Source organism: Diabrotica virgifera, chromosome 3 (genome assembly GCF_917563875.1).
Source record: "Diabrotica virgifera virgifera chromosome 3, PGI_DIABVI_V3a".
NCBI lineage: Eukaryota > Metazoa > Arthropoda > Insecta > Coleoptera > Chrysomelidae > Diabrotica > Diabrotica virgifera.
Genome location: NC_065445.1, coordinates 37,397,527 through 37,411,504, shown reverse-complemented (window position 1 = coordinate 37,411,504; position 13,978 = coordinate 37,397,527). Strand labels below are relative to the sequence as shown.

Here is a 13,978-nt window from a genome sequence, read left to right as displayed (position 1 = left end):
CATTTTTTCAAAATAACTTAAAAAGTATTAGTGATAAGAAAAACCTTAAAGAATAAAAAATGTAGGTTTTGCTATTATAAATATGCTAGTTTCATTGTGTTTCTCCCTAAGACAAACATTGGTTAAGATATGGCTGTTCAAAATTTGCATACACTCGTGATTAGTGACCCATTCAAGCTTTCTCAATTATAAACAGTTTAAACCGGTGAGCCTGACAGATCATATAAAAAAAATAGTAAATTGTTTCTGAAGCGGTAGCGATTAATTTCATTTGGGGAGCTAAACACGGCGAGATTTTCATGATTTTCTACAAAAAAAAGAGGGCCAACTTTATTTTGAGCGTAAGTCGCTTATTTTTAATGCTAAAACTTTTGTTAACAATTAAAACAAAGCTTTTTATAAACACTTTAAAAAAGTTTAAATAGGTTTTTACCGAAAAGTGCCTAATTTTTCGGTGATTTCACCTTGAAATATTCGATTTGGAATTAGACGAATAAGAACGTATTTTTCATTTCAGAACTGTTTGCTATTGCTATGTTCTTTACTAGCGATCCAAGATATGTGAATTCCTTGACTTGCTCAAAGGTGTAATTGTTAATTTGAATTCTCTGTTGGATATTTCGGGAGGTTTTAGAAACCAACATATATTTGGTTTTTTCCTCGTTTACCACAAGTCCTAATTCACTTGCCGCGTCCGCAAGCCTTGTAAAACACTGCACCATGTCTCTCATACTTCTGCCCACTATAACTATATCGTCAGCGAATGCGAGAATTTGCGTCGATCTATTAAACATAGTTCCATTCATTCTAATATTTAATTGTCTGACTGCCTTTTCCAAGGCAATATTAAAGAGGAGACACGCCAGCGCGTCTCCCTCTCTTAGACCATTATTAACGTCAAAGAACGTAGAGTTTTCTCCTTGAATTCTAACGCACGAGCTTACGTTTTGCATTGTTAGTTAGGTCAACTTAACTAACTTAGGTGGGATCCCAAAGTCTATCATTGCATTATATAATGCACTTCTTTTAACACTGCCATAGGCTGCTTTGAAGTCGACGAAGAGATGGTGGGTATCTATGTTATATTGGATGAAAATTAAAGGAGTTTTTTTTACGGATCACAATTCTTCTCCAGAACATTACACTTCCTCTTGTATATTTGTGAACAGATCTGACAGTTTTCGTTCTTGCTTGTCTTCCTCGACCTCTAAGTACACGATTTCGTGGGTCATCTGATTTTAGACAAATCCTGACTTTTTCTGAAAATAGCACATTTTGTCAATTCCCAATGTTCCAGTTTTGGTGGTGAAGACACCAGGGCCGTCTTAAGCACACACGGCGCCGGGGTGCAATACTCATATTTGCGCCCCCTTTTTTAACAAGATTATATAGGTTATAGTTACGGTAAAATTAAAACTAATTAAACTATATTAAAAAAAAACGTGGTTTCAGTATTTAAACAAGATCAATTTTATAACACATATCAAAGTCAATTTTTCTAGCTTTTAATTTGGCAAAAGTTTTTATTACTTCGGTGGTATCTATTATTACTTGCTTTTCTATACTTAAGTATTAAAGCCGGGTTTGTTAATCTGTCTTTTATCCTTTTATCTTCAGCTACTGTTAGGCCGATGCCACATTATGCGTTTTGACCGGATGCGGTGAAAACGCATCCGTTTCCAACGCAACCGGGCCGACCTGTCACACTATGCGTTTAGTCTGGTGCAGTTTGTAAGCGCGTACCGATGACTCAAAACGCATCCGTTTCAAACGCAACCGGACCGATCTGTCACACTATGCGTTTTCACCGGATGCGGCGGAAACGCATCCGGTCAAAACGCACAATGTGGCATCGGCCTTAGGCCGATGCCACATTATGCGTTTTGACCGGATGCGGTGAAAACGTATCCGTTTCCAACGCAACCGGACCGACCTGTCACACTATGCGTTTAGTCTGGTGGAGTTTGTAAGCGCGTACCGATGACTCAAAACGCAACCGGACCGATCTGTCACACTATGCGTTTTCACCGGATGCGGCGGAAACGCATCCGGTCAAAACGCATAATGTGGCATCGACCTTTTACTGGAAGTGTTAAATATATCTTAGACACCTAGAAAATTTGGGAAAACACACGTATAACTGATAATATCGAGTGGGGTTATGTCTTTATTTATAAAAAATATTGGTAAGAAATTCTACTACATTCTCATTTCATGCGCTATTTTTTTTTCAATTTAACCCGGGAGCAGTCGCGCCGTGAGAAAAAATCTAACATTTTATCCTTTTCCGTGATAACTTGAGGAAAATTTTTTCAACATTGCTTTCCACTTGTAAGTGCTTCGAGGAAGATCGTAGTAATGCGTAGATATTTATTTTTATTTATTTTTATATTTTATCTTTTTTTTGTGGAATTTATGGCTTTGGTGAGAACTAATTAGCTTTAAAATTATTAGAAATAGATATTTTTAACAGAACAAGTAAATAAAAATATTATGAAATATAAATTTAATTTAAATTCGTATTTAAATCTATATTGTTAGATTTTTTTCTCTACGCGCGACTACTTACGTTACAGAAGTGAGCTAGACTGCTCTCGGGTTAAACATTGCGTTGTTTTTAAGTTTTTTCTGAGTTTCTCCAACTCAATACATTTTCCACGAAAGAAAAATTATAATTATGTTTGCTCAACATTTCAAATCTTTGCGGCAGAATTTAGGGGGCGCCAAATTTTGGCAAAAAAAGAAAAAAATGCGGAGGGGAGGGCGGCAAATTGTGGATAGCCCAGGGACAGCAAATCTTCAAATCCTCCTCTGGTTATTAGCTAAATCTTTAACTGACTTGATCAAGCATCTGGACAGCTTCGGAAATAATAATATCGCTTGTTTGCAAAGTTTTGTTGATAATAATATTAAACCTTTGCTAAAATATTATACCATGTCACGACAGAACCGATAAACTTAAAGTTCTTTAATTTTGTCATCAATCAGGTTGCGATGTTTCTTATGTCATTGTCGTAGTTGTTGTCAACAATTGAGGATAATACATGGTAAAATTTCCCCATATTAAAACGAAGTATTTTTAATGAGTCAATAAAAAACATAAATTTTTTGAACAGTTGAAAAAACAAATTGTTATTTCCAATGAGCTTTTAACAGCATAATTTTAGGACTAAATTAATGCTGTGAGCTGCACAAGGAACATAAGAGCACCAGGATTAATCTAAGGCTAAACATTTTTTTTGAAAGCCCATATTTTTTCCTCTGATATTTATCCCTTTATCATACCCTTGGCGTCGTAAATCATCTAATAAATCAATATTCATTAATTTCAAACATTCTAACAAATAATTTGTTAATCCTTGTTGGTAGTATCAGTAATACGGCAAAAAACTGACTAACTTCGGCCATCATAAAATATTCTACCGCCACCTTTCAAAAATAACGACTACATAGCAATGCGGCGCTTTTACATACAAACTTTATAATTTTGTCAGCAGAATCGGAACTTTGCTCATAATCTAAATGGGTTTCATATTTCATTTTCATATCGTAGGTGTAGTAAGCAATGTAAAAAAATACCGAAAGTGCACTTGAATAATTTTGTTATTTGTAGTTTTTTTAAGGACAAGAAGCGCAAGTTTGAGCCTAGCAAGAGTTCGGCTTGCGCCCCTTGGACTTGGCGCCCGGGTGCTTCGCACCCCTTGCACCCCCGGGTTAAGACGGCCTTGGAAGACACCAATTTAGGCGATCAATCTTGTGCTGCCTGGAACCCATAACTGTCTCCTACTGTATACTTTTTGGCACGAACTCTTCTTCTTATCGTTTCAACTGAAAGAGTTACACCTGTAGCTACCAAAATCTGCCTTTGGGGCTGCAGGTGAGAAATGGTTGGCTGTCTTCCAGCTGAATGGGCAACTAAACGATCGTGGCACGCCGTTATTACTTTTTGCCTTTGCTTTATTTTTCAGCTTTCCTAGTCCTGTTTTCTAGCATAGGTTTTGAACAGAACGCCCTGTATTACGTCTAGCTCTACAGCTGTGTCCCTCTGAGAACATTACTTGCTCCACAAGACCAATAATCTTTCCCTGTTGTAAGTTCTATAACCCCATATGACGCATATTTTCGTTTTAGGACGCAAAAGTTAGATTATTTATTTTCGTTCAATTTGCAACTCAAGCAAATAACCTATACAGTACCGTGCTGTAGTATCTGATTGTCTTATCGATTTGTTTATTTTCAATAAAAATCTTTATTCTTCGCAACAATAACAAGTTTTTTTCAAAAGAAATAAATATTACTTTGAAATACATGGTGATTCCATATAAGTTTGGGTGTGTGTATATATAGTCCTGTCGCCAGGGGGGGTACAACGGCCTCGTTAATTCAGATGGACTTACTCAAGTTTTTTTTTATGTATTTTGAACCGTAGAACACGAATTTTTTGGGTAACAGTTGATCCGGATGTCGATAATATTGTTATAGACCAAGAACTTGAGGAATCAAATAACAGCGATTTTTGGCAAAACAAAACAATATTTTGTATTTTTTGGGCCATTTTAAGTAAAAAATATTTCTACAAGTTTTTTCGTAGGATGCAGTTTTCGAGATAAACGCGGTTGAACTTTAAAAAAATCGAAAAATTGCAATTTTTGAACCCGAATAACTTTTGATTAAAAAATAAAATAGCAAGTCTGCTTACCGCATTTGAAAGTTTAAGTCAAATTATATCGGTTTTGATTATTTGCATTGGTAAAAATTTATTTTTTTATTGTTTAACAAAGCTATAAACACGTAGGGTTTCCCGTGCTTTTACATGCGTTTTAACGCATGTAACGTAGAAATAGTCTTGATTGCACTAGTACCTATTCTACCTACTCGTTCGATTTTAAATGAGAAATCATAGAAACATCACTCACGCACTAGTTGTTTGTAGCTTTGTTTAACAATAACACAATAAATTTTTAGCAATGCAAATAATCAAAACCGACATAATTTGACTTGAACTTTCAAAGGCGCTAAGCAGAATTGCTATTTTATTTTTTAATCAAAAGTTATTCGGGTTTAAAAATTGCAGTTTTTCGATTTTTTGAAAGTTCAACCGCGTTTATCTCGAAAACTGTGCATCCTACTAAAAAACTTGTAGAAATATTTTTTGCTTAAAATGACCCAAAAAATATAAAATATTGTTTTGTTTTGCCAAAAATCGCTGTTATTTGATTCCTCAAGTTCTTGGTCTATAACAATCTTATCGACATCCGGATCAACTGTTACCCAAAAAATTCGTGTTCTACGGGTCAAAATACATAAAAAAACTTGGGTAAGTCCATCTGAATTAACGAGGCCGTTGTACCCCCCCTGGCGACAGGACTAATATTAGATCAGAAATTTGAGAGAATCGTTTGGATGTATGTCCCTTTTTTAGTGAAGCAGTTTCAAAGTTAAAATAGCTAGTATGATAGCCAATCTTCGTATCTAAGATACCTGGAGAATAAATTATAATATTCTATCCTGGTGTAGCGCTATCATAAAAATTACAGGCAAAGTCCCTAAGAATTTCTAGAATAGTAAAAAATTAAGATTTTTTTAAAGACTATTAGAAATATTAATAATAGGTTTTTTTATACTTCCCAGAAATGTTACAAAATGTGGCCTTAATATAATTTACCAATAAACCGATTCAATTGGTTTTAATTTAAAACATTTTAGGCGATTCTGTGTTGTTGCTAAATTATTCGTTTTTTATCCAGTTACTATTAGCATATGTTTTCAAGGTCAAAAATGCATGGGTATAATTTTTATATCTTATATCAGTTTTATTAACTATTATGTCATAAATATACTTCACACACACAATAAGTACACAATACAGTCAACATTTACGTTAAATTACTTTTATAACCAAATAAGGTTTAACCAATATTGTTTATAGTTATTTTACAGCCATATGTGGGAGAAGAACTTTTAACGTTTTAACCTCTAATTTTAGGGGAAAATTTTGAGGGAAAGAAAAGGAGAATCACATAATAAATATTACGGAAGAGAGGACACTGAAAAAATTCTGGCAAAGAAGTAAACTAATCCATTGAATTCGAATTACAGAAAACGACATCGAGAGATAAAAGAAATTCAGTGAGAAAATTGTGTGAAACCAATAATAAATATATTTAAAATATTAACCTTTTTCGCGGTGATATTACCAGCAATAACCAACATTATTAAATAACTGGTTGAAAATGATGTCATATTGCATAAGATACTCCAAGGAAATGCTAATCACAACTAGTTCACTGAATCTTGGTATTTCCGAATTGGAATCGGTATTATCAAAATATTTACAAAACCAAATTAAAAATTTATTTTTAATTAAAACAGTTGTTTACATGATCTAAATTGTTACAGTTCAATCAAAAATGTTCCGTATTGGGTAATTGTGATTATTAAACGGTAAGCATAATTTTATTAAGACAATATTTACTTTTAACATTTTGAACAAATTTTATAAAAAAATATGACAATTTTGACCTACACCTATAATATCCTCTCCTTCTTCTTTTATATAGGCATTACTGCCTGTTTTTCTTCAGCAGTGCCTTTTTATATACTATATAAACTACGGTGCAGAAAAATCGATCCACTAAAAATTTGGTAATTTTTAAAGTTTCGAATTTCCTAAACCTGTTGTTAGGGTTAAGTGATTTTTTTTACCACATTATAGCCTTATTCATTGACAATATCGCTGTAATAATACTGTTGCTAGACAGTCAAACTGTCATTGTATACCGGGTGTACGAATCAAGCTGTGCCTTTTTCTCAAAGTTCGCATCACTTATATTCTAGCATTTATAAAATACTGAAATTAAAACCTAACTATAGCCCCAGGTTTTCTTAACATTTTGTCTTTCGATCCATTCGCTTATATTGGATAATGGAAAAGTTAGGTACTTTAACAACTGGCCATGTTCGTCATCAGTACAGGGTGTTTCTAAATAAGTGTGACAAACTTTAGAGGGTAATTTTACATGAGAAAATAATCACAATTTGTTTAAAATCATAATGTTCGCAAACGCTTCGATTCGGGGATACGGGATGTTCAATATTTTTTTACAAACTGACGATTTATGTATTGCTTTATAGTCTAAGAGCTAGTGAACCCTCCGACTAACGGTCGGCCTGTAGGGCTAAAAATTTTTCTAGTGATAATTCATAGCACACCAAGGCTAAAAACCATGACCTGGCGGCCTCAGCGGTGCACGTGTATCTACCAGGTGAATCGAAAAGTGCAAATTTAGGGGGTAAAATAAACTTTCTCCTGTAAGGTTTAAATTTAAGTATGTGTTTGAGTAAGTCATTTAGAAGAAATGTGTACAATGACAGGCGATTCTGAATAGCATAAGACTTTGCCAGGCGAGGGGAAAGATTATGGGTTTTTCCTAAAATTATTCTTTTTGCATCGAACAAATTTTTTTTTAGGTTCTTTGAATCATTTCAAACAGAAAATGTTTTTTGTGATTTTTCTCTTAAGTTAATAGTTTTTGTTATATGAGCGATTGAAAATTTTAAAAATTGAGAAATCGGCCATTTTTAACCCTAAATCGGACATTTATCTAAAAATTTCAATGTTGCCAAGGTACGTAGATATTCTTTAAACATTGGTTGAAGAAATCCCGAAGAGTTTTTTGCAATAAAATATCGAAAACCCCTTTGTTTTTTTAATTGCTAATCAAGCGTGTGTGACACTGTAGTATAAGTGAGGACGTTTGAATTTGCATAAATTCATTATCTCGAGAATGGGCAAATTTCAAGAGAAATCTTCAGACAGGTCGATTTTTATTTTTGAATTAGGACTTTTTGGCATATATATAATACTATTGACGTCATCCATCTGGGCGTGATGACGTAATCGATGATTTTTTTAAATAAGAGTAGGGGTTGTGTGATAGCTCATTTGAAAGGTTATTTAATTCTCTATTCAGTAATATAAACACTAACGTAATTATTTATGCAGGGTGTACAAAAAAAATTTTTCTTCTATTTGTCAAATTTAATCAAAGTTAATTTAATAAAAAAAAATTTGTGTACACCCTGTATAAATAATTATGTTATTGTTTATATTAGTGAATAGAAAATTCAATAACCTTTCAAATGAGCTATCACACAACCCCTACTCTCATTTAAAAAAATCATCGATTACGTCATCGCGCTCAGATGGATGACGTCACTAGTATTATATATATGCCAAAAAGTCCTAATTTAAAAATAAAAATCGACCTGTCTGAGGAATTCTCTTGAAATGTGCCCATTCTCGAGATAATGAATTTATGCAAACTCAAACGTCCTCACTTATACTACAGTGTCGCACCTGGTTGATTAGCAATTAAAAAAACAAAGGGGTTTTCGACATTTTATTGCAAAAAAAACTCTTCGGAATTTCATCAATCAATGTTTAAAGAATATCTACGTATCTTGGCAACATTGAAATTTTTAGATAAATGTCCGAGTTAGGGTTAAAAATGGCGGATTTCGCAATTTTCAAAATTTTCAATCGCTTATATAACAAAAACTATTAACTTAAGAGAAAAATCACTAAAGACGTTTTCTGTTTGGAATGATTCAAAAAACCTAAAAAAAATTTGTTCGATGCAAAAAGAATAATTTTAGGAAAAACCCCTAATCTTTCCCCTCGCCTGGCAAGGTCTTATGCTCTTCAGAATCGCCTGTCATTGTACACATTTCTTCTGAATGACTTACTCAAACACATACTTAAATTTATACCTTACAGGAGAAAGTTTATTTTACCCCCTAAATTTGCACTTTTCGATTCACCTGGTAGATACAAGTGCACCGCTGATGCCTGCCAGGTCATGGTTTTTAGCCTTGGTGTGCTATTAATTATAACTAGAAAAATTTCTAGCCTTACAGGACGACCGTTAGTCGGAGGGTTCACTAGCTCTTAGACTATTAAAACCAGTTGAGATATGCAAATCAAATTTGGTGGGTTTTAAGAAGTAGTTATTGCACATTTTTTGACATACAATTAAGAATTTTATATTCACCATTGGCACACAAACGGGTATTATGCCCCATAATATTACCCGTACGCACGCCAATGGTGAATATAAAATTCTTAATTGTATGTCAAACAATGTGCAATAACTACTTCTTAAAACCCACCAAATTTGATTTGCATATCTCAACTGGTTTTAAAGCAATAAATAAATTGTTAGTTTGTAAAAAAATATTGAACACCCCGTATCTCGGAAACGAAGCGTTTGCGAACATATGATTATTAAACAAACTGTCATTATTTTCATGTGTAAAATTACCCCTTAAAGTTTGCCGCACTTATTTCAAAAAAACCCGGTACTGATGACGAACATGGCCAGTTGTTAAAGTACTTAACTTTTTTATTATCCAACATAAGCGAATGAATCGAAAGACAAAATGTTAAGAAAACCTGAGGCTATAGTTAGGTTTTAATTTCAGTATTTTATAAGTGCTAGAATAGTCCACAAGGTGATGCGAACTTTGAGAAAAAAACACAGTTTGATTCGTACACTCAGTATACAATGACAGTTTGACTGTCTAGCAACAATATTATTACAGCGATATTGTCAATGAATAAGGCTATAACGTGGTAAAAAAATCACTTAAATCGAACAACGTTTAGGAATTTCGAAACTTCAAAAATGACCAAATTTTTAGTGGATCGATTTTTTTTGCATCGTAGTGTATTATACGATCGGTTTAGAACGTCTTGCGGCGTTGTCCGATTCCCAAATTCCATTCCTTCCTATTTTGCCACAGGTCATCCTTGAGGTCTCGCGGGCTCATCGCTTTCCATGCCGATAGTCCAATTAACTTTCGGTCTCCCTCGCTTCCGATGTTCAGGAGGTTGCCATTCCAGACACTGTTTTGGGAGTCTCTCGTCATTCTATATTTTTAATTATTGTTCCTTCTATTCCCATTCGATTTTTAATGTCTTCATTTCTGATATATTCTCTTCTGGATATACGTAGTGACCTTCTGATGGCACCCATTTCCGCTTCTTCAATTTTGTTTTTATTTTTTCTGTAAGCCTCCGAGTTTCTGCATCATATAATAGACTGCTTTTGATCATAATCTCGTAGATGTTAAATTTTCTCTTTTTCGATATTTGATTACCATATTTTGTTACTTTGTCCGCTGGGGTGAATTTGAATGAAAATATAGAAAAATATCTATTGTGATATACTTCAGCCACCCTGTATAATTTTTAAAATTATATTTAACGATTCAAATTTATAAATGTCTAAGAATTCATTTTTAAATTAAAAAAAAAATTTATATTCCAAGGTTGTTAAATCCACCGATATAACGAATTAAGAAAAAATGGTTTAAAAAACGGTCAAATTAACCCCACCTAAAAGAAAAATAAGTTTAACAGGCAAAAAGCATATACGGTCAACTTCCCCCCAGATGGGGTGAACTTGACCAAAGGTATTTTTTTTTCTAAGTCATGATTATTTTCTTGTAATTATAATCTAAGCTACTTGTAATGTAATTATTTTAATTATAATCTAAGACGTCTAATCTTGTAATTATAATCTAAGACGCCTAAACCCATAACATATTTGCATATACAAAAATGTAGCAAAATTTAAAATATGATTTTTATAGGATTAAAGTACAAAATCGGTCAAAGTCACCCCATTTTACGGTACTCCAAAGAATATTGTTGATACATCGGATTGCTCTTTTTGCTTGTATAATTCTGGAAGTAATTTCTTTGTCATCAATTCCAGTTTTATCAAATGTTACTCCTAGATACTTATAATCTTGGCAGGCTTTAATTTTTTGATTATTTTCCATGATAAGATGAATAACGTTCTCTTCTGAACCAACACATAAATACTTTGTTTTATCGATATTGACGTAAAATCCTCATCTTGAATATTCCTTGACCAACGCATCATGTCTTCCCTGTCGTTTGCTGTAACGACCTGGCCGTCCGCTATGTCCGCCTGGCTATGCCCAGCAGTGGACGCAAAAATCATGATGATAGACGTTTTTATATTCCGTTTAGTCGAGGAAATGAATCTGAAAAAATGGCAAAACCTCGCAATTTTTTCGTCCAGCATCGATTTGTACAAAAATTTGGGATTAGGCTCATTTCACCCTCTAGTTCATTTTCTATATTGAGCCGTTGTACGCTTTTGGTTTTTTAAGGGTGAAAATTACCCCTAAGAAAACTACTTGTAAAAAATTATAAAATAACATTTTTATCTTTAATATTGTCAACATTTGGTTCTTATTAGTTACATAATGATTGTTATATGCTTTAAGATATACTATCATAATATTTCAACCCTTAAAACCACCCGTGTTGGAGCTATATATAAAAAATTACTTATCCTAAAAGAATAATTTCGGCTTGCATCGATTTACATAAAAATTTGGGATTTCATTTCACCCTGTACTTTATATTCTATAACATGCTCAAGGGCGTCGATTATTTTTAGGGGTGTAAACTACCCCTTATTGTCAATCATTATATAAAAATATTGTAAACTTTAATATGGGTAAAATTTGGTTTTGATTGGCTAAAAATAATGATTGTTTTATGCTTTAGGATATAATATCATAATTTTATTTGAACCCTTAAAAACCACCCTTAAGAACATTACAATTTTTATAAGTAGATAATTTAATACATCTATACAGAAAAAAAAAGTGGAATTAAAGAATTACAAAAACATTTATTTACACAAAAATACGAATTTACAAATATGTAGAAGTACAAATACAAATAGTTTTTAAGTTATCTTCCAGTATACGAACCAGTTCTGTGGTTTTATACATGCATTGAAAATGTTCCATAAGCGGACTATTCGAATATTTCGAAAAAAAAAATCGTTTTATAAACATAGCTCCTTCATTTTGGGCGATAAAAAGTTTTTCAAAAATGATTTTGTAGGATTATTGAAGAGCTATAAGTCTATGTAAATTAAATTCCGTTAGATCCCTTAGTTTTTAATTGGGGTGGGTTTAAGGGGCTCGAATAAGGAGGTGTTTGCTCGTAAATAGAGGTTTTAAACAGCTATATCTGGTTAACTATTCACTGTGATGAAAATATATGCACAATATGATTTTACTTATTAGACAAACTACAATTTAGTAGTGTATCATTTTTTTCGTGTCTCCAGTATTTTCGGAGATATTTTGAAGTAAAAAGTGAAAAATACGAAATTGCAAAAAATCAATTTTTCTTTAAACTCCAATTTTTCTAAAATAAGGCCTTTTAAATAGGTCATTCTTCTTGGGTGTATTGACAATACAAATATACAAGGGATTACAGAAAGGTGAAGACCAATTTTTAATTAGGAGGGTAGTTAGGGGATTATTTTCACTGATTTTTTCGTAGAGAAAAGAAGGTACCGGCCTTTTTTTGATCATGTCGCTCTATTTTCATGCTTGAAATTTTTTATTATTATTCTTTGAAAGGTTTAATTGTATACTTTAAAAAGGATAATTTAAGTTTTCCTCGAAAAATGCAAAGTTTTCCAGTTATTTATGTATTTGACGAGAAAAACTAACTTTTAACATGCCGGATCTCGGTTTGTATTGGTCTTAAAGATATTATAGAAAAAGAATTTAGTTTGTCTTACTAAAAGATAAAATTTCGTTGTCTGTAGTTTTTTTGATTAAATGTGTATTTTTCGAGGTATTCTCAAAAAACCCTCTAAAAAACTCTATTTTTTCGACGAAAAACTGTTACTTTCAAGAGCGGATAACTCGAAAAATATTAATTTTACGAAAAAAATGTAAAAAACATTTTTTTCTTAGAATTACTTTTTACATCGATTTACATGTTTAAATTTTATTAAGGGTTCCCACCCCCGAGATGAGGTGGCAACCACCTCCAAGGTTTTAGCGTACAGCGGTATGATATAGAAAATGATCCTTGGACTATTCCTTACCTTCTGTGAAAATTTCAAGTAAATCCATGCTGGACGAAAAAATTGCGAGCCAAAATGCTTCATTTCCTCGACTAGTTGTTTATTTATTACGACTATTTTGTTTTTCCGTATGTTCAGATCCAGACACACTTCCTTACAGCTCTCAACAACAGGGTTGCCAGATGATTTTTTTTAATTTCCTAGAATTTTTGCCAAAATTTCCCTAGATTTCCCTAACAACTTGACGACCATTTTTACCCTAGAATTCCCATTCTGCGCATGCGCATTACAGAACTGGGAATTGGATAGGTCGAATTTTTCCCCGTGAACAGCAAATGCGCAGGCGTGCCCCCTCTGGGTAAGTTCAGGATGTGCTCTGCGAATAGACCCAGTATTTTTGTATATACATATGTTACGAGCAACCCCCGAAATTGGGCAATCCTGGCATTGTACGGAAAATATTGTACACTTCTGGCATTCTACTTCCAAACTGTACAATAATCGAAATGGTCAAAATTAAAAATGATCGATTCGAATCGATTATTATTGACAAGCGACACACCCAATCAAAAATCGAACATTTATGGGATTTATGGTTATCTAATATTTTTATATTTTCTATTTATTTATTAGAGTTGTTCTTTTTCGACTCAATAATGTGATAAAATGTGTCCAACTAAATTATAAATAATAATAGTCCAAGTATAGAAACTGATTCCAGCATCTCGAAGTTTTACGCCAAGATCATTGTTTATACCATACTAATGGTAGAACTCAATCCCAGATAAATTTCTTCGTGGATTTTATATATATGGACAATAATTTAATCCTACAACCCAGAAACGAGAAACCCTGATAAATTATGGATTTATAACATAAACATAACCTTATTGATGTTTATTTGCCTTTAATCCTTAATATCAAATGGGGAATAATCGTAAAAATCGATCTAAATCGATATCAATCTGTCATATTTTCTCCACATCTAAACTTTGACGCATCGCTGTGATTCCCCGAATTCCCGAATTGCAATTATCGTAAAA

The 13,978-nt window shown here is 33.0% G+C and overlaps 1 protein-coding gene across 2 annotated transcripts in view; it reads left to right on the top strand.

The window, feature by feature from the left end:
• The window catches only part of LOC114326014 (chloride channel protein 2), a 251,418-nt gene that overhangs the window by 30,168 nt on the left and 207,272 nt on the right, over positions 1 to 13,978 (top strand). The window contains exon 1 of one of the 2 annotated variants that reach the window (XM_050647862.1): positions 6,243 to 6,444. The exons of the other annotated variant lie outside the window; for it this stretch is intronic. The gene's annotated coding sequence lies outside the window, so the exon portion shown is untranslated. Of the gene's footprint in view, positions 1 to 6,242; positions 6,445 to 13,978 lie in introns of those variants that run through there. 2 annotated transcript variants of the gene reach the window in all.